Source organism: Prinia subflava (assembly GCF_021018805.1).
Source record: "Prinia subflava isolate CZ2003 ecotype Zambia chromosome W unlocalized genomic scaffold, Cam_Psub_1.2 scaffold_56_NEW, whole genome shotgun sequence".
In the NCBI taxonomy this organism is placed as follows: domain Eukaryota; kingdom Metazoa; phylum Chordata; class Aves; order Passeriformes; family Cisticolidae; genus Prinia; species Prinia subflava.
In genome coordinates this window covers 85,127-111,060 of record NW_026960621.1, presented here as the reverse complement: position 1 = coordinate 111,060, position 25,934 = coordinate 85,127, and the positions used below count along the sequence as shown (strand labels likewise).

The 25,934-nt window shown below is 45.8% G+C and overlaps 1 protein-coding gene across 1 annotated transcript in view; it reads right to left on the bottom strand.

Annotated features, from left to right (window-relative positions):
• The window catches only part of LOC134565297 (plastin-3), a 105,352-nt gene extending 83,299 nt beyond the window's left edge, over positions 1-22,053 (bottom strand). Inside the window, exon 1 of the mRNA XM_063424813.1 lies at positions 21,984-22,053. The gene's annotated coding sequence lies outside the window, so the exon portion shown is untranslated. The remainder of the gene's footprint in view (positions 1-21,983) is intronic.
• Between the last annotated feature and the right edge of the window lie 3,881 nt (positions 22,054-25,934).

Sequence of the window (25,934 nt, the reverse complement as noted above, 5' to 3'; positions counted from 1 at the left end):
TACCACCCCTTCCTCTATTTTTACTCTCCACTACTGGGACAAGGTCGGCGTAAAGCTCTACGACCTGGCTACGCTGCCTGGCCACAAGCCAGAGCTATGCTTGCTTCCTGCTTGGAGGGTGGTCACGGACATGATTAAGAGGGAGAGAGAGAGGCAGTCTGCGATACTACCGCAGAGATGGCCCCGGAGGCCGTGCTAGACCAAAACCTGCCCAGGTCCCGCTCCCTGTCTCCCATCCGCACCCCCTCCCCAACGAACGCCAGGGATAGAGCACAGCTGCCACCTGCAGCCCTACCGGTATCCCACCATCAACCCCAGAGCTGCCGAACGCTAATCGCTTGTGGGGACTCTGACTCTAGCAGTGATGGAGAGTCTTTTGACCCCAGCCCTGAAAAAGATCCAGACTTATTCCCTTCAAATATGCATGACAACTGGTTACGGATAAAAAAGAAAGCCCTTAAGGACACAGACTTTGATACTGCGGCAGAAATATTTGTAGCCCCTGTGCAACTCGGCCCGAGGGGGGAATCCACAATGGGAGCCCTTGGGCCACTCAGTGCCCTAGGTTACAATGTGCCCAAAGTATATGTTCTATCACCATCATCAGGAGCTGTTGAAACTAGGTGGGGCAGTGTTTCCCTTGCCTCCTCCCTCCGGACTATCTTTTGTTAATGGGCAATCAAGGCCTCGCCCCATGACTCATCGGTAACTCCCTGCGGGAGCAATCTCTGTTTAATGAGCAATCAAGGACCCACTGCATGACTCATAGAATGATATCATTCCATTGTGAGATGCTCTGCCCAGGAGGAGGAGACAAGCATTCCCACCTGGATATAATCTAGGATTTGGGACAGCACAGCAGGCCTTACCCACTGGATTCCCAGAGGACAAGAGCTACCAGACCTTTCTACAGGATCACTGCTTTAACAAGACGGCTTCATCTGGACTGCTACCACCACTCTAACTGACAGGGTGGCAGGTTGTATTCTGACTCTGTCAGTGGTTTTTTTCTTCTATTGCTTTTATTTTATTTTATTTTACTTTTTTTTTTCTTTCTCCTATTAAATTGTGTTTCTGACTTGGAGTCGCTCACTGGTTTTGCTTTCAAATCAGCACACCCAGAAATCAAGGAACTGCGCCGTACCGCCATACCGTGGCAGAATATGGTCTGGGGTCCCCTTACTTCAGTAATTTGTTAAGAGCAACTTTCACTACTCACCTCATGACCCCTCATGATATTAAATCCTTAGCAAACCTTTTGCTCACCCCAATGCAATATGCAATATTCATGGCACAATGGAAAAGGAGACTGAAAAACTTAATTGTAACATATGCAGGGCACGTAAACCAAGCCCTGGTTGCCTTAACTACTGACCACTTAGCGGGGGAGGGAGCGCATACCAATCCTAATGGCCAGTCTGCCTTGCCAAAGAGAAGCCCTAGAGGGGACCACAGAGGCAGCTCGTTTTGCATTTCTTAAAGTCCCTGATGCCAAAACCCCAAAACAGTCCTTCATAAATATTAAACAGGCTCCCCAAGAACCCTATATGCAGTTTGTGGACAAATTGAAACAAACACTGGAGAGACAGATTGATAATGATCAAGCCAGGGAAGTTGTGCTCCTCAACCTGGCTGTAGAAAATGCTAATGATGACTGTAAACACCTCTTGAAAACCCTGCCCCCAGAACCTGACCCCACACTGCTTCAAATGATAGAAGCCTGCAACCGCCTGGGGACATTGCAGCACGCTACGGCAGTAACCTACCAAGCTGTGAGACAAGGCATAGCTGATGCTTTTGCCACTTTAAAGATAATACTCAGAAAGCAGTCGGTTTGTTTTGGCTGCGGGGAGCCTGGGCACATTAAAAAAGACTGTCGAAAGACACTAAAACCAAAAACACCGAACATGTGCCCTCGCTGCCAGAAAGGTCCTCACTTTGCTAATTCCTGTCGCTCTAAATTTCACAAAAATGGCCAGCCTTTGCAGGGAAACTCATCTCACAGCCCGGGATGGCAACGCGTGAAGGCACAAATCCCAGAGCCAACCCAGCAGCTGTCACAACCAGAACCAACCTTCAGCTTCCAGCCAGCGCAGGCCCTGCCTGCCGGACCATCTCCGACCTACGTCCAGCAAACCCAGGGAGCGAAGGATTGGACATGTCAACCCGTGATACAGTAACGTTGACCAATTGCTCAGTGTTTTTTCTCCCCACAGGAATTTACGGACCTTTGCTACCAGGTTACCATGCCTTGCTTTTAGGCAGATCTTCCACCTCAGTAACAGGATTGTTTGTTTTACCAGGAATTGATTGTGACACAGTTGGGGAAATAAAAATCACGGCTTGGACCCCACAGCCCCCCTGCATGGTCCTGGCAGGGACCAAAATCGCCCAGCTTGTCCTTTTCCAAGCAGCCCCCTTATCTACACACCTCCGATAGCTAATCAGAAGGGAGGCGGGTTTGGTTCAACAGGGGTACCACAAATTTTTTGGACGCAGCACATAACTCCTGAACGTCCTACGTGCCGATGCAAAGTGTCTCTGAGAGGTAAAGAGTTAATTCTAACCGGACTCATTGGCATGGGTGCTGATATTAGTCTTATCTCCTGAAATCAATGGCCTAATAATTTGCCATTAATGCCTGTCCCCCAGGTCCTCCTTTCAGGGGTGGGTGGAAACTGTCAAAGCTATCAAAGCCAACACCTGGTACAGATTACAGGGCCTGAGGGGAGGGTAGCTACTGTCAGGCCTTTTGTGCTGTCTGCACCACTGATTTTGTAGGGGAGAGATGTTCTATCTCAATGGGGAATTTTTATACAGACAAATTTTGTATAAGGGTCATTGGGGCACGTGACACCCCCAAACTGACTTGGAAATCCTCTGATCCAGTTTGGGTAGACCAATGGCCCATGTCATTAGAAAAACTGCGCATATTACAAGAACTTGTACAGGTACAGCTGGAAAAGGGACACATAGTCCCATCTAATAGCCCTTGGAATTCACCCGTGTTTGTGATTAAAAAGCGGTCTGGGGGTGGAGGCTGTTGCATGACTTGAGGAGAATAAACGAGGTAATTGAGGGAATGGGGCCCCTACAGCCAAGCCTCCCTTCCCCTTCTATGATCCGTAGAAATTGGCATCTAACAGTAATTGATTTACAGGATTGTTTTTTTGATATTCCGCTGTGTGATATATGGTCTAAAATAATTCACGTTTAATAAAATATATGGTGCAAAGTCATTTAGGCTTGGGAATAAAAGTGTTCATGAATTGTGAATGCCCCTGCTAGGAACCCGGGAAGGGACCAAAATTTGTAATAGAAAGGGTGGCACCGACAAGAGATGGGCACTTTCCACAGATGGATCTGACAATGACTAAGTGATTAACACTCGATACGGATCTAGCCTCCATCATCCAGGGCGTGCATCCGAATACCTGGTTTCCAGAAATCGAATCAAGTATTCATCCTTTCTCGAAAAACTATTCAACCAACCAGCAGCAAGGAAAAAGGCTACATAAAAATGTAAAAGAAACTGGAGGAACAAAAGAAGTATGAAGCAATACACTGTCCAGCCGAAAAAAACTGTATATAAATGGACTCCGCAAAGACTGAATTCGTGAACTCAGGGAGCTTTGGTGCAATAGAGGCTGAAGCTGAGGTTCACCCAGTGCCGACTCCGGGCTCGGCACTGATTTTTGCTTGTGGCTTTCTCTGACTTCTATATTGCCATTTTTCAATAAAAATCTTTGTTCATAAAATTGGCTTATCATTTATTACATGCTGCATCCAGATGATGCACCCAAATTTAGCTTTTCTGTGCCAAGCATTGTTATGCAGGCACGACTAAATCGATACCATTGGTTATTGTGATAAATGACATGGGATAATTCGTGCTTAGAGTGTATATAAAATATAAATTAAGAAATGTTCTGTAAAATAAATGGAAAAAGTCAGGTAGGTGTTGTTGAACCCTGGAAAGACTGGGGACTAGAGTAACGTGAGACCAAACCAGTATGGTTTCTAGCACGAACTCTGCTTTATTCCGCGAGATGGCTGGTTAAGTACAGAGTAGATAGTTTACAGTAGCAGGTGCATTGTGATAGGCAGTGAGCATACAGAAGTATGTAAGCAATCTAGGATTAAGGTGGCTACGGAGATCTAGTGCCATTACCTCCATGCTGCGAGTGGCTATACCTTAACACATACTTAGTAGGAGATAAGGTTATCTGCTACTACGTACTCGGAACGTTCCGCGGCCTACTAGGCCCAGGCCTGAGGCTTAGTTTGGCCTAGTCTGGAATAGCTCAAATGGTATCTGTGAGCATATCATGCCCACGATACCTGAGAAACTCGGCCACAGTTCCCCCTTTTTCTTTTTGGGCTATCTAAACTGACGTTAAGGCACGGTCAGCTAATTTGCGCATGCATTGTATCAAGCAAGGCACTATTGTCAAAACTACTATGACAGTAATAAAGATCATTATACCAAAACGAATTAAATCTACAATCCACCCAGTGAGATTCCAAGACTTCAGCTAAGTGTCAAACGGAGTGTTCTCAACTACAAGATGTTTCATGTTGTCTCTCAACTGCGCTAACTGTTGATGTATCGACCGTGAGTGGTCTGATAAATTTATGCAGCACATGCCTTCAAACTCTTCGCATCTATGCCCCTGAGCCAAAAGAAGGAAGTCAATCGCGGCTCGGTTCTGGAGCACTGAATGGCGAATGCCACTAACATTTTCAGCAAGCTCACTCAACAACTTCGTCGTTATGTTAATCTGTTTCCCTGTCCAGCAGGCTAAATGTTTCAGTTGTGTGAGGGCTTGTGCTGAAGCAACTCCTGGGGCAAAAATGGATGCTGAGATCACGGCTGGAGGCTGCTATAATGTAACTTGATCTTTGCAGTTGGGACTTAGTTGAGACATACTGCGCTTGACTCGTTGAGCCTTCCTTGGCAAGCCTAGAACCTGGTGAATGCTAGGTGCGAACAGAGTTAGTTTGCCAAAATAACACGGTCCTCTGACACTGTTTTGAGGTACTGTGGACCATGCTCTATCTCCGCAAACTAAAAAGATTCTTGGTGGCAATCTCTTAGCAGCTGTTGTCAATTGCGTGACAGATCTGACCCAACTATTACAATACTCAGAGTAATTGTAATACAAAAGTGAATGAGGGGACAGCCACGTAGCGTGGCTTTTCAATTGCTGCTCATCTATGATTAATAGACTAGAATTCACTGCAAAGCGCCCAAAGACAAGACAATAGTTTCCTGGCACAGAACCTAAGAGATCAAGCTCCTGAGGTTCTGGACCAGCCGCTCGAAGGTTTCGCGCTATGGCAGCAGCTTGTGGCCCTAAATCACCTTTTGGGTCAATCCTGACAGGAGTTAAAGACTTGAACTCTGCCATGGAGGTCAGTGGAACTCCAATCAAGCAGGTTCTAAAAGGATTGGATGGCGTCGCTAGAGATAGACAAAAGGAATCCTGTTTAGTTTGTTTGGCCTAAGTAACTCACATGTTCTCCCTTGTGTCAATGTCAAACATCCCTGCTCTTATTTTTACTACCACACTGATTAAAACCAACACCCTCATGCTTAACATTTCACCCATTGTGACAAGCACACAGTGTAGCACACAGGCTATCAACCTAAAACCCTAACCAATAACTTATCGTGCCTCTAAGTGTCACACAACAACAGTGCAATGATATAGTATTAAAACAGTCAATTTTCAGCACTCTCCGCGTCTTCTTGAGGTGCTTCAGGTAAGTCGTCGCTGTCTCTGTGAGTGTCACTACCGGTTGGTATCTTTTCTTGTGGACACGCACGGGTAAAGCGACTCGGCACCCAGACAGGTCTTGCTTCTCCTGCAGAAACACACATATAACCGCGACCATTAAACAAGACTGGACTGGGTCCCTGCCATTCACCCGTTCGCATGTCTTTATGATATACGTAAAGTCCTGGAATTGCTTGTGGTCTCCCTTCTTTCACAGCTTGGTGGTGGATGACAACTGCAGGCTCTTCTCGCCCTTCTGCCAGGCATAAGTAATTTAAAGTGAACAGTACTTTAGATAAACGATTGGTCACATCTAGGTCATTGCCTTGCTTTTGCTTTGCGAGATACTCTTTCAGCGTCCGATGAGCCCGTTCCACAATGGCTTGGCCAGTAGGAGAGTGAGGAATCCCGGTAGTATGTTTGACTCCCCACTTTTGCAGAAACCTAGCAACTCGTTGTCCCACATAAGCTGGACCATTGTCAGTTTTGATTTCTGCAGGCACTCCCATCACCGAAAAGCAAACAGTCAAATGTCTCTCAACGTGCAGAGCTCTTTCCCCAGTCTGCGCTGTGGCCCAAATGAATTTGGAGTAGGTGTCAATAGTGACATGAACATATTTCAACCTTCCAAACTCTGGGATGTGTGTTACATCCATTTGCCACAGTTCCAGGGCTTTCATTCCTCGAGGATTCGTGCCTAGGCCAAGACCTGGCCCGTGATGACTGCATTGAGGGCAGGCACGCACAATCCCCTGTGCATCGTTCATAGATATTTGAAATTGACGACGCAAAGCTCTAGCATTCTGATGGAAGTTCTCGTGGCTGTTGCGAGCTCTGACAAATTTGCTTTCAGGAGGGACATGGGCAACGCAACTGACTGCAGCATCTGCCCGTGCATTGCCTTCTCCCAAACCATTGTTGCACTGATGACTACGAATGTGCATCACGCAAAAGGCATGCTGACGCTGTCTGAGTATACTCCTCAGTCGCAGAAATAGTTCTCCGAGGCGCTGATTCTGAGTGGTCTTAATGAGTGCATCTTCGATTCTTTGTACCACTCCAACCACATACAAAGAATCTGACACCACATTAAGAGGTTCCTTATTCCAGGTTTGTAAAACCCAACAATGCTTCTTGCAGCTCCACAGAATGTCTCAGTTTCCAGTCCAGATCTTCATTTCTGATCGGAACACTGATATCTGCCGGCTCTTCCCCATCGATCTCTAAGATCCTATCTCTCCCTTTCCTGATGAGCATGGCAAGGGCTTCTGTTCTTGTCATAACACGACTCTTCGGCTGCACCGGCAAGAACACCCATTCAATCACCCCAGCTGTCGATTTTAACCCAGACTGGTGTTCCCCCTTTTTCTTTTGCCATTGAAAGATGATGGCAAACGGACAGGCATCTGCGCTGGAGAGGAACAGTGACAATGGCAGGTGTTCTATGCGGCGAATGCTCCAACCCCGTTGCAGCTTCTCTGATACCTTGACTAAGGCTCGTTGCTGTTCAGGGGTACATTGTCGAAGGCTACTGGCATCATTACCGTGTAGCCATGGTAGAAACGGTTGCAAGTCCTCATTGGTGATCCCTACAATGGGACGAACCCATTGCAGGTCTCCAAAAAGTCTCTGAGTATCATATAACGTTGAAATGTTTGTATGTAAAGTAATTTTCTGTGGCCGGACTTGTGCACTCGTGATCAGCCACCCTAAGTACTTCCACGGGGCTGATCGCTGTATCTTTTCCGGGGCCACAGTCAGACCACGATGTTTTAATTGCGTGATCAACCAGTCCAAGTCCTCTGTGGGCAGAGGCTCCTTAGTAGCAACAAGGATGTCATCGACGTAGTGATAAATCATTGCATTGGAAAAACGCTGACGAATTGGCTGCAAAGCCCAATTGACGAATATCTGGCACATGGTAGGCGAGGTACGACTTCCCTGAGGAAGAGTCACCCATTCATACCGTTGTGCTGGCGCTGCTCTGTTAACAGATGGCACAGTGAAGGCAAAGCGCTGAGTATCTTGAGGGTGGAGTGGGATCGTGAAAAAACAGTCCTTCAAATCGATGATCACAATGTCCCACCCTTGCGGAATCATGGTCGGTGCTGGCAAGCCTGGTTGCAAAGCACCCATCGCTTGCATCTGCTCATTAACCTTACGAAGGTCATGTAGCAGTCTCCATTTCCCTGATTTTTTAGGGATGACAAAAATCGGTGTGTTCCATGGACTCACTGAGGGTCGAATGTGACCTGCTTCTAATTGTTCCTGCACCAATTGCTTGGTAATTCGCAGCCTCTTCTCTGTCATTGGCCACTGCTCAACCCACACAGGGGTATCCGTCAACCAGGTGATTTTTAAAATGGGTGGCTGCTCTGCAGTGGCCACTAAGGAAAATGCCGGTCAGTAGTCAAAACCATCCCTATTTGGGAAAGCACATCTCTACCTAGGAGTCCTAGAATCTCTTGATGCATTGGCACAACATATAGATGAGCCACAACCACTTGTCCATCTTCAAAGATGATCCGAATAGGATCTGCACTTATTGAGGGAACAGTCAGGCCTCCTACACCCACAACGCGGGTATAGGGGGATGTCAAAGGCCAATGAGAAGGCCAATGTAATTTGTTAATTAAAGATATGTCTGCGCCGGTGTCTGGAAGTGGTTCGATGCCGATAATTTCATCGCCTCGTTGCAGTTTCACTGCAATCCGTGGCCGCTCGTGTAAATCCACTGTAAGGAAAACACTGTGTCCCATAGAGCCAAAGCTCTCAGCTCCGCCTTCGGCTTCCGCAGGCTGCTTTTGGGACTGACGACGTGACAGGATGTTCTCAAAGGGGATGATCTGAGCAATCTTGCTCCCCTTTGGGATTGTCACAGGAGGCTGCAGGGCATAAACCATTACTTTTAACTGTCCAGTGTAATTAGCATTGATGACTCCTGGCACCACCATAATACCCTGTTTGCTCGTGGAGGCTCCTCCTAATATCAAACCTCCAGCTGAGGAAACTGTATTACAGATGGGTTCAGAGACATCAGCCGGGATCAGAGTGACTTCCTTATCTTGCAAGGTGACTTCTTCTGCTGCTGTTATGTCCACACCAGCACTTCTCCACGCAGCAGGTCTGGTCTGTCTCAATGAGTCTTTTTTGGGGTCTGGTGTGTTGAGGCATTGATTTGTGTCTTGGCGCGCTGCCTCGGCGCGCTGGCCGTGAAGTTTCCCTGTTTCCTGCAGACCTCTGTGGCATGAGTGTCCACATTGCAGTGTTGACACCAAACAGGCTTTTGGCAGGTCCGCCTGAAATGACCCATTTCACCACAGCGGATGCACTGGGACTTTGCCACTGATTTTTTGTTAGTAAAACGGTTGAAGGGCTTTCCCGTCAATGCAGCTGCGATAACATGTCCCTGTTGTTGCATTGCATTCTGCATTGCCGCTGTGAAAGCTGCTGTTTGGTTGGACTGTTCTGCTCTCGCTGCTCTCACCAACATTTCGTCCACGCCACAGCCTTGAGGGAGGGAGGCCAGGATGGTTTTCATGCGTGCGTTGGCGTTCTCAAATGCCAGAGAACGAAACAGGTGGTCTCGCACCTCGTCAGGCAGATCTGGGGCATCCCTCAATGCCATAGAAAGACGATCTATAAATTGAGCAAATGATTCGGTGGCTCCCTGTTTGACGTTGGCATAGGATGGAGGCTTCTTTTTGTCTGGCACCAACAGCAAAGCTCTGTAGGCTAGTGACTGGGAGAGTTGATGGATTTCGATGGGAAAGGTCAGCTGTACATTCGTCGTGGCATAGGCTCCTTGGCCCGTCAGCATGTCCGGCTGAATCCCATAAAATGGATCTCCCACTATTTGATGCCTGTTGGCTTCCTCGGTTGCCAGGCGTCTCCACTCTCTTTCAAAAATGAGAAACTGAGATGGCGTGAGCAGAAGTGCTGCAATGTTAGAACTGTCAGCAGGGCACAAGAGATCAGCAGTGAAGATGTATTGTATAATACTTTTGGAAGCTTCCGCACGAATTCCATACTGACTAACTGTCTGCTTTGCAGATTGCAGTACTTTCCATTCATGCGGTTGCCATCTGGCAACGTTCTGCTCAATCACCACAGGGCACGCTATAACATTGGCTGCGTCAAAGTCCTTATCGAGGATGGCATGTTTTTTAACTTCAGCCCAGCGGTTCAGCAGCGGATCAGTTTGGTTGGCAGGCAGCGCCATCTGCTGGGCATTGGATGGCAACGCCTGCTGGCTCTGTAATGATGACAGAGGTTGTATGGTACATGGTTTCTGCGGGAAAGTTTTGGATAATTCAAATGTCCTTTGTTCCAGCTGACTTTGCCGGTTAGAGAGCTTAGCAAGCTCTGCTATAATTTGCTGCAGCTCCGTTGACCTCTGCGGCTTTTCCGGCGTTTGCGTCGCACAGCTGTTATCCGATTCCAAAACTTCCTCCTCCGAGTCAGATTCTGGCAGAGGACAGTGAGACGCTCGTGGATGGGTGGCGGGTCCCACTGATGCAGGCTGTGGGGGCGCAGGGATCTCAGGTTGAATCGAACTCGCGTTGTCCGATCCGGTCATGGGCGCCGCCATGTTCTCTGTTTTTGTTTTTGTCATGTGGGCAGCTGACGTCAGCTCCTGTTCCGGTGGGGAGGGGTTTGGCTCCGCTCCGCCGGTGGCACCGCCTCCAAGTCCGCCTCCTTGCTGCGTCACTTGTGCCCGCCCTGCGCCGCTGCCGGTCCCGCCTGCCTCCTCTTTCGCCACACCCCTCGGGTCTGGCGGCTGGCTCGTCTCCTCCCCCACGCCATTCTCGCCGAACCGCGGCAAGGACACTTCCGGCCTCTCGCTCGGTCTCTCAACTGCATGGCTGGCTACGTCTACCACATCACGGAGGGAGGAACAGAGGGGGGCCGCATTCCCTTTCACCGGATGCGTGGAATTAATTCCGAAAAATCTCGCAACTCTGGATACTTTTTTCCGCTCTTCCGCTTGGGAAGGAACGGTCTCCGGGTCAGGAGAGCAAGGGGCCATTCTCTCCAATGCGGAAATCGCGGCTTGGGCTGCTCTGCGCTCCGCGGCAAAGGTTTGTAGCGTATTTATAATTTTCTTCCACGTGACGCCTAACTCCGAACAGAGTTTTGCGTCTTTTCCCTGTGAAACTACCGAGTCCCACAGTAAATCTCCGATCTCCTTCCATTCTGTCTCGCTGAACAAAAGCGAGGGCTGCTGTAACTTTCCTTTCTTTTTAGCCCATTGGGCCAGCTGATTGATATCAGAATCTCTGATCTTTTCGCCCCGTTTCGAGACAATGGACGCTAATAGCTGCGTGGCAGCTATATAGTCACGTTCCGTGAGTGAATCTATCCGCGCCGCTGCTCTTACTTTCTTTCCACTGACAGCAGGTGTCACTGTCGCCGTCTATTCAATCCAATCAGCCGACGCTCCCCAGCCTGCCTCGGAATTCCGGACCGTAGATCGCAAGCGACACACACACGTCCAAAATCAAGCGAGGGCTTCCAGCATTTAAGCTAATTAATTAACAGCATTGAAGCTAAATAATCCACAGCATTGAAGCTAATTAATACACAGCATCGAAGCTCTATATTTCATTAAAATCTAGGGCTCTGTCCCTGTTCGGGCGCCACTGTTGTTGAACCCTGGAAAGACTGGGGACTAGAGTAACGTGAGACCAAACCAGTATGGTTTCTAGCACGAACTCTGCTTTATTCCGCGAGATGGCTGGTTAAGTACAGAGTAGATAGTTTACAGTAGCAGGTGCATTGTGATAGGCAGTGAGCATACAGAAGTATGTAAGCAATCTAGGATTAAGGTGGCTACGGAGATCTAGTGCCATTACCTCCATGCTGCGAGTGGCTATACCTTAACACATACTTAGTAGGAGATAAGGTTATCTGCTACTACGTACTCGGAACGTTCCGCGGCCTACTAGGCCCAGGCCTGAGGCTTAGTTTGGCCTAGTCTGGAATAGCTCAAATGGTATCTGTGAGCATATCATGCCCACGATACCTGAGAAACTCGGCCACAGGTAGGCTTAGGACAAACAGGTTTTTAGGATGGACAATTACCTCTGCCAGGAATTTGGGATGAACAATGTCTCTGTTGAGAAACAGGGAACTACAAAATTAGCAATACAAAAGAAGGAGGGTCCAAAGACAGATGGGTCTTCTTGAGCAGTAGAACTGTGAACAATCCAGCCATTACGACCGATATGGATCTCACACGATTCCGAGAAGCCGAACACATCTCAATGCATGATTCCGAGAAACTGAATTAATATTCATTCTCCCTCAGAAGAACCATTCAACAGACCTGACGGCAGAGGAGAACTCCCATGAATATGAAAGAAAATAAGAAAGACAAGCAAACCCTAAAAAGACTAAATTTGTGAACGGGGGAGTTACAGTGCGCTAGAGGCCGTAGCTAAGGTTCACCCAGTGACAATCCCGGGACTCGACACTGAACTTTCGATTGTTGGCTGACCCCAAATTTTGTTTGTTGATTCTTGAAAATTAATAAAATCATTTCTAATTTGGAATTGGCTAAACATTTATAACAGTTATCACTTCCTCAAGGAATGGGCAATAGCCCCATTAAATGCCAGTGGTACGTGGCAAAAACTGAGCCCGATCCAGGAAAAAATGCCTGATGTTGTGTTGTATCATTATATGGATGATATTCTTATCTCTGCAGAAACTGTGGGTAGAGTGGAAGAAGCAGTGCAGGCTGTCTGCCAAGCTGTTACCTCAGCGGGCCTCACCATTGCGTCTGAGAAGGTTCAAAAGACATCTCCATGGAAATATCTGGGCTGGTGAACAGGCATGCATTCTATTTCAGCACAACCCTTGCAAATTTAAACTGAAATCAAAACTTTACAGGACGTACAGAAATTGCTGGGGGAAAAAAAATTGGGTCCATCCCTTCCTTGGGATTTTAAATGCAGATTTGGAGGCATTGTTTGCCCTCCTGAGAGGAGAGCCCAACTTCTTATCCCCTAGACACCTAAACAAAGAAGCACAAATTGTGCTTCAGAAAGTGGCTGATGCTATCTCTCAGAGACAGTCAGCTCCGTGGGCTCCAGAACTGCTACTGTGGCTAATCATTCTGAATCCTAACAAACAGCCTTATGCCTTAATATTTCAGTGGGATTCAGAAAAACCAGACCCTCTGCTAATTATTAAATGAGTCTTTTTGCCTAACAATATGCCCAAGAGTATTTCCATGCAAGATGAACTTATGGCCATGTTGATTGTCAAGGCTCGTCAAAGACTGACCTCTGGCTGGGAAAGATTTTGATCGTATCTATCTATCCCTCACAATGTTTTATTTGAATTGGTTGCTACAGATGTCTGAAAAATCATAAATTGCTTTAACAGATTACCCAGGGAGATATCTATCCATCCGCCTAAACACAAATTATTAAGTTCGTCTTTTAATTTAATCCCCAAGCCAAAGAGAAGTGAGACTCCTTTGCAAGCTATGACAATACTCACAGATGGGTCTGGGAAAACCCGTAAATCAGTGATTGTATGGAGGGATCCTGAAACTGGAACTTGGCAATCTGATATTGCTGTTGTTGTAGGGTCTCCACAAACAGTGGAATTAGGTGCTGTGGTCAGAGTGTTTCAGAAATTCAGCACACCTTTTAATCTGGTTACTGACTCTGCATATGTTTCAGGTATTGTACAGAGAGCAGAGAATTCTGTTTTGAAAAATGTTAAAAATGACATTCTTTTTTCCTGCTTAAAACTGCTGGTCTCTCTGTTAGACCATAGGATGGCTCCTTACTTTGTGATGCATATCAGGTCACATTCCAATCTACTTGTCTTTCTCACTGACGGTAATGCCCAGGCAGATTTGTTACCTTATCAGTGCAGCATGTTTTGCCTAACAAAATAGAACAAGCTAGACTGAGTCACTCCTTTTTTCACCAAAATGCTGGGGCTTTAGTAAGACTTTTTGGATTAACTCCAGCACAAGCCTCTAATATTTCTATATGCCCTGACTGTCAGCGTTGCTCCCTTCCTAATGTGAACACAGGGGTCAACCCAAGAGGTCTACAGAGCCTACAAATTTGGCAAACAGATGTGACACACATTCCTGAATTCAGCCACTTAAAATTTGTGCATGCTTCTATTGATACCTTTTCAGGTGCTCTGTTTGCCTCAGCTCACATGGGAGAGACAGCGAAGGACGCTTGCCATCATTTCGCTGCTGCCTTTGCCACCTTAGGAATTCCGCAACAGATTAAGATAGATAATGGACCCGCATACATTTCAAGTAGAGTTGCAAAATTTTCCTCCTTATGGGGTGTCACCCACAAAAAAGGCATACCCCACTCACCCACAGGGCAGTCCATTATAGAGCGTGCCCATGGCTCTCTCAAATGTCTTCTGGTACAACAAAAGGGGGGAGCCGGGGACACTTGCTGAAAGATTATGCAAGGCCCTGTATGTTTTTAATTTCTTGAACTGTTCAATGACAGACTTAAATCCCCCTATGACTAGGCATTTTACATCATCCACATCGCTTTCCTGCAAGGAGAAGCCACCAGTACTAATCCGTGACCCAGAATCTGGTAAAATCCTTGGCCCTTACCCTTTGATCACCTGGGGGAGGGGCTTTGCTTCTATCTCCTCAGAAAAAGGACCCCGCTGGATTCCAGCAAAAAATGTGAAGTCATTCCAAGAACCTCAACCGACAGCTGATGGAGGCCAGGATGCCACCGTACCCCTGGAGGAGGAGGAACCCCACCCAGACTGCAGCTGACATCTTTTGTCCTACTTGGAAAGAAAACTGTAAACTTTGGGTTTTGAATCAGTGTAAAGGGTGTGGGAATTGGTGATATCACAGAACCCTTTTTGGCAAAGGCATAATGTAAAACAGGTATATTACAGCCACTGAAATTTTAATTATAACTGGCCACAAGAAAAGGATAGTCCTCACCTCCCTAGGGAAGTTTTGAGGAAATCTGAAAATAGCCATGTTTGCAAGATAGAGTGCAGACAAAACAACAAAGTGCCTTATATTTGGCTAGTCCTTGAATGAGGACAAAAAGGGGACAAGCAAAAAAAAAGTTTTTTCTTTCGCCACAACATAGTTCTAAACAAACAAACAAAGGCACCATGGAGTTAAATTGAATGCTATACTTATTAGCATTGCTTGCCTTTTGTAGCACAGCCTGGCCTGTTGATCAACCCAAAACAAATGTTTGGATAACTCTGGCTAATGCAACCAAACAAGATACCTTATGCCTGGCCACCGCATCCCCAGAAAATCCATTTTCAACCTGTTTAGTCGGTTTGCCACTAGATGGCTGGCCAATACCAGAAACTACCAAAAGCATTGTACAGAGTTCAAATCCCGTTGATACATGGGATCAGTGGACTCCTTACCTTCCTATAACACCCTTGGAGCCACAAGAATTAGAACTCCTGGGTTCTGTAAAACTGGATTTTTGTGTTAATTTTGATTACACAGGAAAAAAATCAGTCTGAAGCTTGGAATGTTTCTCCCTATCATACTGCATATAAGAATCAGACTTTTTGGTGCAATTACACTTCTGGCAGCCCTTCTAAATCCAGTAACGCCCCACTGTGGCTGCCATCAGGAATGTTTCTGGTTTGTGGGGATCGGGCCTGGGCAGCTATCCCTTCGCACATAAAGGGAGGTCCCTGTAGTTTGGGACGACTGACTGTGCTAACACCTAATACGTTTGTGATTTTACAGCACAAATATCCCCGCAGAATAAGGCGCAGTCTGCATGCATTTGATGAATACTGCGATGATGACTTGTCTTTGTGGTCTGTGACCCAGATAAATTTGGCTTCTTCATTTTTGCCAGGATTGGTTGCAAAAAGCCTTAAGTCAATTAAATAAGGTAGCCTGCTGGTTGGCAAAACAGACGAATGCCACCAGCTCCGCTTTATCAAAACTTTAAAAAGATGTTGACAGTGTAAAGCATGCAACCCTTCAAAACCGGGCCACCATTGATTTCCTCCTCTTTGCCCAAGGCCATGGATGTGAAGATTTTGATGGAATGTGTTGTATGAATCTTTCTGATCACTTGGAATCTATCCATAAAAGCATACAGCAGCTAAAGGACAGTGCATTCAAACTAAAGGTAGAATCTGGATCTTGGCTAGATAACCTGTTTAGTGGCTGGGGTTTGACACCTTGGCTAAAAGATTTTCTTAGGATAGGAATGCATGTAATGATTTTAATAATAATTTTATTAGTTATGATACCTTGCTTGCTTCAGTGTGTACAGAGATGAATTAATAAGGCCATCAAGAGAGTGTTCTTGGTTGATACAGGAGGGGGAGATGTGGGACTACACAAGACAGAGAGTCAAACAGACTTAATTAGCATAGCTGGTTTGATAACCAGGATGCCATGGCAGGAACAAACAGAACTTTGAAGATTACAGAAGATGGGATTAAATCTGCTTACAGAAAGAGAGAAGATTCAATCCACTTCTGCAAGCAAATAGTTGTTGTAAAATGCATGAGTTTTCTGTGTGATTTTTAACCTGATTATTGTAGTAGAAATTATTAACCTGTCTGAAATAGTATATAAGCTTTTGGGAAACCTGAGTAAAATTGAATTCTGATCACCGAATCAGTCTTCCCATCTCTCTATCAATCGCCAATTTGCCAAGACATTACCCACCACAAAAACAATCACTGCTGCTTGTGCAATAATCCAATTCCCAAAGTGCCAACAGGAATGTATGTGCAAGATGTACACAGATGCCTATCAAGGGGCTTGGGGGCCAGGGATAGGTGATGTTGTGACATTTGTTACAGTAACCCAGCAAATACTGCTTTACTTCAACCTTGCATCACCCCCATTACAAGAGCTGATCTCAGTTTTACAACATGCTTGAAAAGAAAAGATATTCAGGAATGTTTTGCTTTGAGTATGCATTAAGGCTACTTGGTAAACTTTTAAAATTCAGTATCCACCTTTCATACATCTGCTGGTAGGGGTTTCTGGATTCATGTTTGGCTTTTCTGATGCAATTAACAACTCAAATTACTTTATGAGCTCAGCGTCCAAAAAGATACACAGATTACTAAATGCGTACTAATACTTAGTCCAAGAAGTGCTGAGCGTGCAAAGACCAGTAATTGGTTGATAAATATTAACATATCATGTTGTGGCTATTCCACAATTGACAAGAAACTTAGAAGACAGTTAAAAATAATATCTGTTATTGCACCAGGCAGGTTGATAGCTTGTCAGTCACGTTTCAACAACTGGCCTGGAGAGATGAGAATCTGCGCTTTTTTATGCTGAATTACTGCTCTAATATATGTGGAGGCAGAGTAATATTCAAAGCCTGAACAAAACATCAACCATCATGGGTTAACACAGCTTGGTTTTAAAGAGGAATACTGCCCTGTCAGGACCCATGGATTTCCTATGGAAAGGACAGGCATCTATCAGAGGCAAATTTTTAGATACTGACATATTGTTTGACCACTGAGGAAGCTGAATGCGACTACGGAAATACACATATAAAGCTGAGACTGTCTTTGAGCTGCCCCTTTTCCTTCCAGCTTGCCAGCAGGTAACACCAGCCAAGCAGGCTGGGCCAGGCCCCACTGCTCCACCCTGGGCCCGGTGGCAGCTGGCATCGGGGGAGGGGAGGAAAAGCCCTGACAACCAACATCTAGAGAGCTTTAAGCTTGGCTTGGCAGCAGCTGCCTGCACCGCCGGCCAGGGCCAGGGGGCAGGGGGCCACCCCAGATGAGACTGAGGGGTGGAGGGGGAGGCATCCATCAGCCTACCTAACTACTGAGATCCTGGCTACCATTTCTGAGCCTCCCCCACTTGCATGGCTTTGAAATTCTAGCAGCTGCCACCCAGCAGAGATCACATGACCACCGCAGGCCTGGGCAAAAGCAATTAACTCTTTCTTGGCACAAAATGAAACTTCCAGAGCTCTAACCCTTCCCTGAGAGAGAGGAAAAGAACAAAGTGATTGAACTATAAGGAGATACAGCATGGACAGTTGGTGAAGAGAGAGTGAAAAGACTATTGGGAGAAGGGATTGAGGAGTTTGCCATTTTTGGCTGAACTCCTCTTGTGAAACCATAGAGAAAAGACTATTTCCTGTAAAAAATGAATGCTGTTTGGGGAGGATGCATGGCTCTAGTTAAAAGTTGTGGACTGATATAATTGAGATTTAATGGAGAATCTTGAACAGAGGAAGAAAAAATGATATGAAGCCCTCTGCTCCTAGGGAAAAAGGAGATCTCTAGTTTTTGAGATGAAGATGATTTTGGAGATGGAAGAAGAGAATCTTTGTTTTATACTAGAAGAGGCATCCTTAAACAGTACCCTAAATAAGCAGACATGGCCCATGCGCAGTGTTGAGAAAGCTGCTAACGGAAGGGACCTCACAAAGGCAGGTTCCTGGGTGGCTGTCTCTGTGAGAGTTGAGACCCACAAGAGAACTGTTCTAGGTTGTCAGTGGGGGAAATTCCATGGAAGTTCTAAGAGAGACTCCTCTCCCAAAGAACTGATGAAAGATTAACTTTAAATGGTGAAACTGACTGAAAATCACAGGTTTTGTCTCTTTATGTTGTTTGTGGGAAAGTGAATAGTTTGTGGGCGAGGAAGAGTGTTTTGAAACTTTCATTTTGATTCTCATTTTTCTTTCTTTTAGTGTGTGTTAATAAATATATCTTTGAACCTTTAAGCCGGGCCTGCTTGCTTTTCTCCTAATCCTATCTCACAGCAGAAAAGACACTCAAACCACTACACTAAATTTGGCAACAGAGAGGTGAACGTGAAACCTCTACATCAACTTAAACCATAACTGTTTCTTTTGCTGCTTAGTGCTACTTGGTGGTACACAGATAAAAACCAAGTAGCAGTTGCATGAATTTCACCTGTCCAACCCTCTGCAAACTGCACAGCAACACTGTAGCAGCTGGCATCTCCCTCCTTCCTTTCCCACCTTTGCTTTCCACTCTGTGATCAGAAGCACCACCATATCCCTGCACAGGATTAAACTGCCTCCCAACGTGGCAGGTCAAGAGCTGCCCTTGTGAACACCATCAGAGAGCCAGGACTGTGCTTTGCAGGGCGCTGATGGATCTGTACAAAACTTGTGCTGGAATGATACAAGCAGGCTTGATGCTGCTTTTCCATCACCTTCTCTACCACAGGCAGTTCATGTGCAAGAAAATCAAGCTAACAGGCCTCTCTATCTAGAGGGACAAATGTCCTCAGAGAATTCCAATCCACATCTCTCAGTTTTATGAAACAAAGAGATGCAAAACATTGTAACTTAAACAAACCTCAACCACAAACAAGAAATACCTCATACTGATATAAAGCAGAACTTACTTGGTCTTTGGCTCTGCTGAAAATACAGCCCCTTTGTGTTTCACCACCTATTATTTAATGCTGTGTAAAATAGATTACCAAGAACATTATCTGTGTGTTGGGTCACATCACCAAATCAATTACCACCACTTAAAATATCATCACCAAGACAACCTCAGGTGTGAAATGAGCTACTGATCACATCATTTACTTAGATAAGGAAGTGCATTACAGTATCTATGATGGGCACACCCTCCCTAAACTCACTGTCAATCATGTAAAAGAAAAGTATTTATCTTCTCCCAATGCTCTGTTATATGTTGTAAAAAATGCAATTGCCATACTGAAGCTCCAAGTGGAGCACTTGCAGTTTTACTACACAAAAAGTGCAGATAAAGTGGTTCACAAAGCACACAGATCACTTAGATCACCAGCAGCTGCTTAAGCACAACTACTGAATTAACTGTCCCTAACATCCCTTCCAATCAATCACTGAGCAGCACTCTATTTTGCTTCCCTAAAGTCAGGACTGTTGTATTTATGCTTCTCCAAAGCCATTTAAGTCACTGCACTAGAAAGCCAAGTAAACATAGGAAAGAGTTACTAGAAGATCCTGCATGAGTGGATTCAGCAGGAACTCATTTAACAAGGCTGCAATTCCTTCACTCACCATCTTAATCTCACAACAATTGAAACCCGGAGCAGAAAAGTCAGTAAGGGAGCCCCAGGGGAAGGGCTTCCTCTGCATTTATCCAAATACCCAATGAAGTCATCAGTTCCCAGAGCCCCGTCCACTGTAAAGCTCATCTAGCCAAAACTAAATAGGTTTCTGGAGATTGGGGCATTCTTAATCTGGGGAGATGTTTGTCTATTTTCCAGGAGGGGAAACTTCATCAGATTAACTTTGATAAGAGAACAAAGACCCTGATTAAACACAATATCTAGCACTGAATAGCTGAATTTAATAATCACATTATGATCTCTTCACTCAGTCAAAGAATGAGTAATTCATCTTTCACAAGAAAAAAATTCCTTCAAAGGAACTTGGTTACAACCAAGCAACATCCTCAAATTGTTAAACCGTTGACAAGATTAACAGACTATGATAACAACAGCGTTTGGAAAAGGTTTCACTTAGCAAATTATTTTATTACTTTTTTCTTCAAGAGTTATTTAGATGCAAACAAACAGATCTAGAATTTTAAGTCTCTGTGTGCACACAGCCCACATAAGGCCATCAAACACCCCCAGGGTAGAATCAGCTGCAGAATATTGCACCCAGGGGACTTGCCTTGTGTCCACTAATCCCCCTGAATCACTGCTCTCCACTCGCAAACTACCAGCAGCTCCTCTTTGCACAAGATTTCTAAACAGATTGAATTTCTATACATCATTATGCACAGCACTAGCACATGCTGATCTTGGTAACTATTTCCTCTTTATATCCAGGTTCCAGCTGTTGTCTTTAAAGTTACTCTGAGCAAGTCTCCCAGCATTAATGAGTTTTGCTTCTCAGGTTACCAGGCTCAGTGGTGAAGTCACAAGTGTTACTGGCTGAACGATGGCTCCAAGTTGTCATGCAAAAGCAATTTACTTGAGATATCTATTATCTTTTATAGTTGCTTCTACAGATTGACCAAAAACAGGAAGCGCAGCTCTCACATTCCATTGGAATTGTGTAACAGCAATAACAACCCCAAAGGCTGATTCAATGGCATTTGCTCAGATCTATACCAGCAGCTCTCCTGAAAACAAATCAGTGAGTCCAAGTTGATGCCCTGCTTGAAGGTATGGATGCACTTACAGAGCAGGCACATGCAGCCTGACCCAAGGAAGCATTAACTGGAGGTCGGTTCCCATCCACATATTTCACCACTATTTCTACTTAGAAAAACTTAGAACTGCAGCACAGCCATGCCTGCAGAGTTGTTACTTCTGTGAGCACCGGGACTTGATGTTATCCATTACAATACTTCCAGCCAGCATCAGGGTGCTCCATCAAAGGAAAGTTTGAAGCTTTAAGTCCTGAAAAAATCCCTGCTTTTCTCTTTCCCTTCCCAGGCTCCCAACAAGAAGCCATTGTTAGGGGGAGTAGGGTGACACTTATCCAGTCCAAATTAGAGATGTATAAAAATAAACCCACACAGCTGTCCCACGACTTCACTTTATTTCACCCTGCTTCAATTAGATGAGAAGTCGTTCCCATTTTCTCATACTCTGCCTTGGGAATACTACCCTGCACAAAAGATAAAAGTGAAATACAAACCGAACCCCTTTTCAGAGCCGCTCTACGGGAACCCACAGCAGGAAGCGACACCCCGCCCCTCAGCCAGGTTCTGCTTCTACCAACTTGCACAAAGCCTCAAGCCTGCCGCAGCCGCGGCTCCATCTCAGCGCCGAGCCCCGGCAGCGTCCGCGGGCAGCGCATCCCCGTGTGCCGTGCCGGGCCCGGCTCAGCCCGGGGGTGAAGTTTTCCATGGGGATGAATCAGACAAGTGCCCTTTTATCGCCGCGGGGAGCTGGGAGCGGCGGCAGGAGCGCGTGCGGCGGACACGTCCCCCGCGTCCTGCCGGCATCGATGTGCTCCGGGCTCCGCGCCCGCCCCGCCGCCCCACTGCCCCGGGACCCGCCGGGAACACGCCTGGTCGGCAGCGGAGCCGGGTGACAGCGAAGGCCGGGCCGGGCCGGGCCCGGCGGAGCCGCTGGGGCCGGTCGGCGCCTCCCCGCTGCCGCCACCGCCGCGGCCGGGATGCCCCGCGCGAGCTGGCGCACGTCCAGCGGCGGGCAGAGCGCCCGCAACTTTCCCCGAGTTGGAGCCGCGCCGGAGAAGCCCCAGGGGCACTCACCGTCCGTGCCGCTCCGAGCCGTCCCGCCGCAGCAGCCCCGCCCGCGGCCCGCGCTCGGCGCGCCCCGGCCCCGCCGCCCCGGCCCCATTGGGCCGCCCGCCCGCACATCACGGTGCCCTGCGCTGCGAGTGGGCGGGCGCGGAGCCACTCAGGGCAGGGCAGAGCTGAGGTTCCAGCCAGGGCACTCCCCGTCTTCGTCCCTGCCGCCGTCGGTCTGGTGCTGTGGCTTCTCCCGCTGTTCCCTGCCTTCATCGCTCTTGTCCTTCATGTATTCATCCTCATGCTCTGCCTGTATCCCCAATCCCGCGTATGCCTCTCTCCTGCCCGGCAAACATACCTCATTCTTCTCCTGTGTGCAGCTCTCCTCCAAGCAGGTATCCTTTCTTCTCTATAGGCATCCCTTCCTTCTGTGCTCGCGTCTCTCCTCCCCTGCAAGACTGTGTCCTGTCTCCCATGCACAAGCAGCCCCGGCTGCCTCAGCCCTGCCACGCAGACAGAGGAGCTCTGGGCTTCCCTTGCAAATTCCCCTTGTCTTCCCAGGAACAACCCAGCGGGTTGATGTTAAGTATGTCCAGGGAAAGCTGATGCTGGTGGGCACATTGGGCGAGGAGCTCTCCAGAGAGCAGAGCCAGGGGCAGGCTCAAGGCCTGGCTCCCACAAGGAGTAAGTGGAGTGCAGGTGCCTGTCCCTTGCACCCTGTTATTCTGTGCTCCTGGACAGAGAGCATTGCCATGGCCTTTCCCCACGCAGCTTCCAGCTGTCCAGTTTGGGATAGATGACCTCATAACTGTCCTAATTTCTACATTTGCTACACAGATATTCACACTGAAAATTGCTAGAAGGGTTCAGGAAATCAAGGGCCTTAGGGACACTTTTGCATAAAAGTGGTGGAGAACAGAAATTAATCCAAATAGGACTTGAACAGAGAAAGAGAAAGCAAACACCTGCTGTGGGAAGAGGAAGGTGAACAGAGAAAAGGAGATGGGGCCAGAGTTGTACTTCAGACCTGGGCCAGAAAAAGGGGAAGTTGTTTCCCCAAATGGGAAACTTCACACTCTTGGCCGACACTGGCACGTCCACCAGGACCAGGAGCAAACATGGGTTTGGATATTAATGTCTTCTTCTGGTTTTAAGAGAAAAGCAAATATGCATTCAGGCACAAATAACCCTTTCCAGGCCAGAAAGATGAGACATTCCCATGCCCGGAGGTGAGAACAGCACAATGGAATAAATGCATATAACAACCAGGAGCACTAGTGGGAGGTGATAGCTCTCATATAATGTAAAAACACATCTCATATTTTGCTGTTTAACTATTTTCCACCAGTATCTGAAAAATTAAACTTGCCAAAAGGTGGCAGTTACCTAAAAGACCATTAATAGATAAGGTACACACCAGCATTAGATCATTCTCTTCTCTTCTCTTCTCTTCTCTTCTCTTCTCTTCTCTTCTCTTCTCTTCTCAGTGTAGGGCATACTTAACTAGAACTGCCCAGTGAAATTGATTGCAATGAGTACTTAGTTCTCTGTGTTGACAATGTTACAGGTGCACATTTCTGGATATGAATTGTATATGAATGTTATGAATTTTTATATTAATTATTTACAGAAAGTCTGTCAGTCTGATTGTTATAACATAAAGTAAAACACATTTTGTTGTCAAAACTGCCAGGAAAATTCATTTTGCAGTGCTTTTCCACAGCTACAAAATGACACGGTCTCATAAAGTTGTCCCACATGATGGAAGCGACATGGCTCACAGTCAGAGTTTCCTCATCACATTAGTAGGAGCAGCTTCCTGAGAAGAATTAGACTCTCTTCCCATCATCCTTTTGTTCTTTTTATACAGTTGTATTTCTCATTGGATATCAGAAACTCTTATATAATCATCAGTTTATTAGGCTGAGTCTTGGAGATAGGAGTGGTAATTTTTGACTGATTTAAAAGATTAGTTTAATTTTACTCTCTGTGGTGGTATTCCTGTGTTTAGATTAGACCAATGCTTCACACTGCATTACAAACACAACAGAGCTGGGAATATTTCTGATTCTGATTCTGGATTTTAGCAAAAAAAAATTATACATTGAATGACTTATTGTCCTCTTCTGCTAGCATGCCAACATAAAACAATAGGAGACATGAAATCATCTTTGTGAATCTTGACTATTCAGATAATGCAGATTACACATTTCCATGCCTTGCTTTTGTCCAACCCAGTAGTGTGAAACAGGCAACTCTTTGTTCTCTAAATGAGGGAGTAAAGTATTAAACATATTGAACATTTACCAGTTGCCTCTTTATTAGGATTTCCCCATTTCTTGCACAAAATTGAGCTGTAGTAGACACATCCATTCATTCAGCTACAACCACTCCTTAGTACCCTGATATAGTCATCAAGCTCAATTTAATATTTTTATTATGTACTCAATGTAATTACCATCTTCTGAATAACATGTCAAAAGGTGGAGTTTCATTTACACATAACTAGTGAACACCTTGTTTGCAAAAACACACAACTGCACATTCTTGGGTGATTATTTATGGTTAAAAACATTCTAACACAGATGTTGGTTTCCCTTTCTCAGGGCTTTGTGAAAGAGTGGACAGACTTTTTCAAGATCATCTGGCAGCAGGCAGTTGGACTCTGTGAAAAAGGCATATTGGGTGTGTGGCTCTACGCAGATATTTACTATATGTAATATGCTAGGTAGAAAAGTTATGCAATATTAACATTTTAAATAATGTAGTAAATGTAGTTTTTAACATTGAATCTAAGTAAGAATTGTGTGTAAGGTATTGTCCTTAGCTCAAGAGCAAAGAGAAGATAACCCAGAGGTTTCTACACAGAGAGAACAATTACAACAAGCCAGACTAAAAACCCCTCTTGGATGTTTCAGAGGGAAAGATACATATCTCCTTGAAACCACCCTGACCACTCCAGACCATGCATATCTCCTTGAATCTACCCTGGTCAAGCGAGACCATTGTATATCTCCTTGAATCCACAAAGCCACCTGGTTAAGCCAGACTCCAAGACGCCAGGGGTTTTGCAAAAGGCTCTTGGCAAACGGGCTTTTCTTAGATAAAGTATGCATAATCATCAAAGTTTGTCCTCAAAAATAGAGATGCTTCTCTCTAACGGGGCCCTTCTTTCTCGCAGCTTTTGTCTGAGAGGAGAGGGGACGGTAGACCCGGGCTACCTTTCTTTGCTCTTATTGCCTCATTATTTGTCCTGTCTCTGAAAACTTTTTAAACTTTTATTATTGTATTAATTTTTTTGTAACCAATTTTTATTCTTTATTAAATTTTCATAAATTTCAAAAAGCGAGTTATTGGCATATATCACAGACTCATTTCACTGCATCAAAAGGTGATGTAAATGGCAAAAGGTGTAATTTTGCCAAAGGTCACAGGGGAAAACTGGTCCCCTTAAGAAATGTCCCATGGAGATTTTAAACAGAGACTGAAGCACAGGATGGATCTGGAATATTGGGTTTGGCCAATTCCTGAAATTGTATTTGGGACATTTTTAAAGCCCTTTCAAAAAGGTTGCTATTTAGAAAATGACAGAGCACTGTTTGCACAGAGGGACTTTTCACACAGTGCCATGAGAACAGAGGACTTAGGGCCAGACAGGAGACAGGTATTTCCAACCTGACTTACAACAGGACTAGTGTTATTTAGTATGACTTTTAAATGAAGTTATAGTGAAATATTCTTGTAGAAAATATGCAGACAGAGGATTCTGACTTCACAAACTACTAGCACATAGGAACTTAGGAGGAAGGAAATAGGCCATACTTTTTGAAGACTTGTTTAAATAGTGCTTCATTAATTCTCTTCTTCAGCAGAGTACAGTGAATTTAACAGGTGTTAGAAAATGCCCTGGCTACAGAGCCACAATGGAAGGAGACTGCCTGTTGGATTTTTTAATTTGTAAGGATATGGATT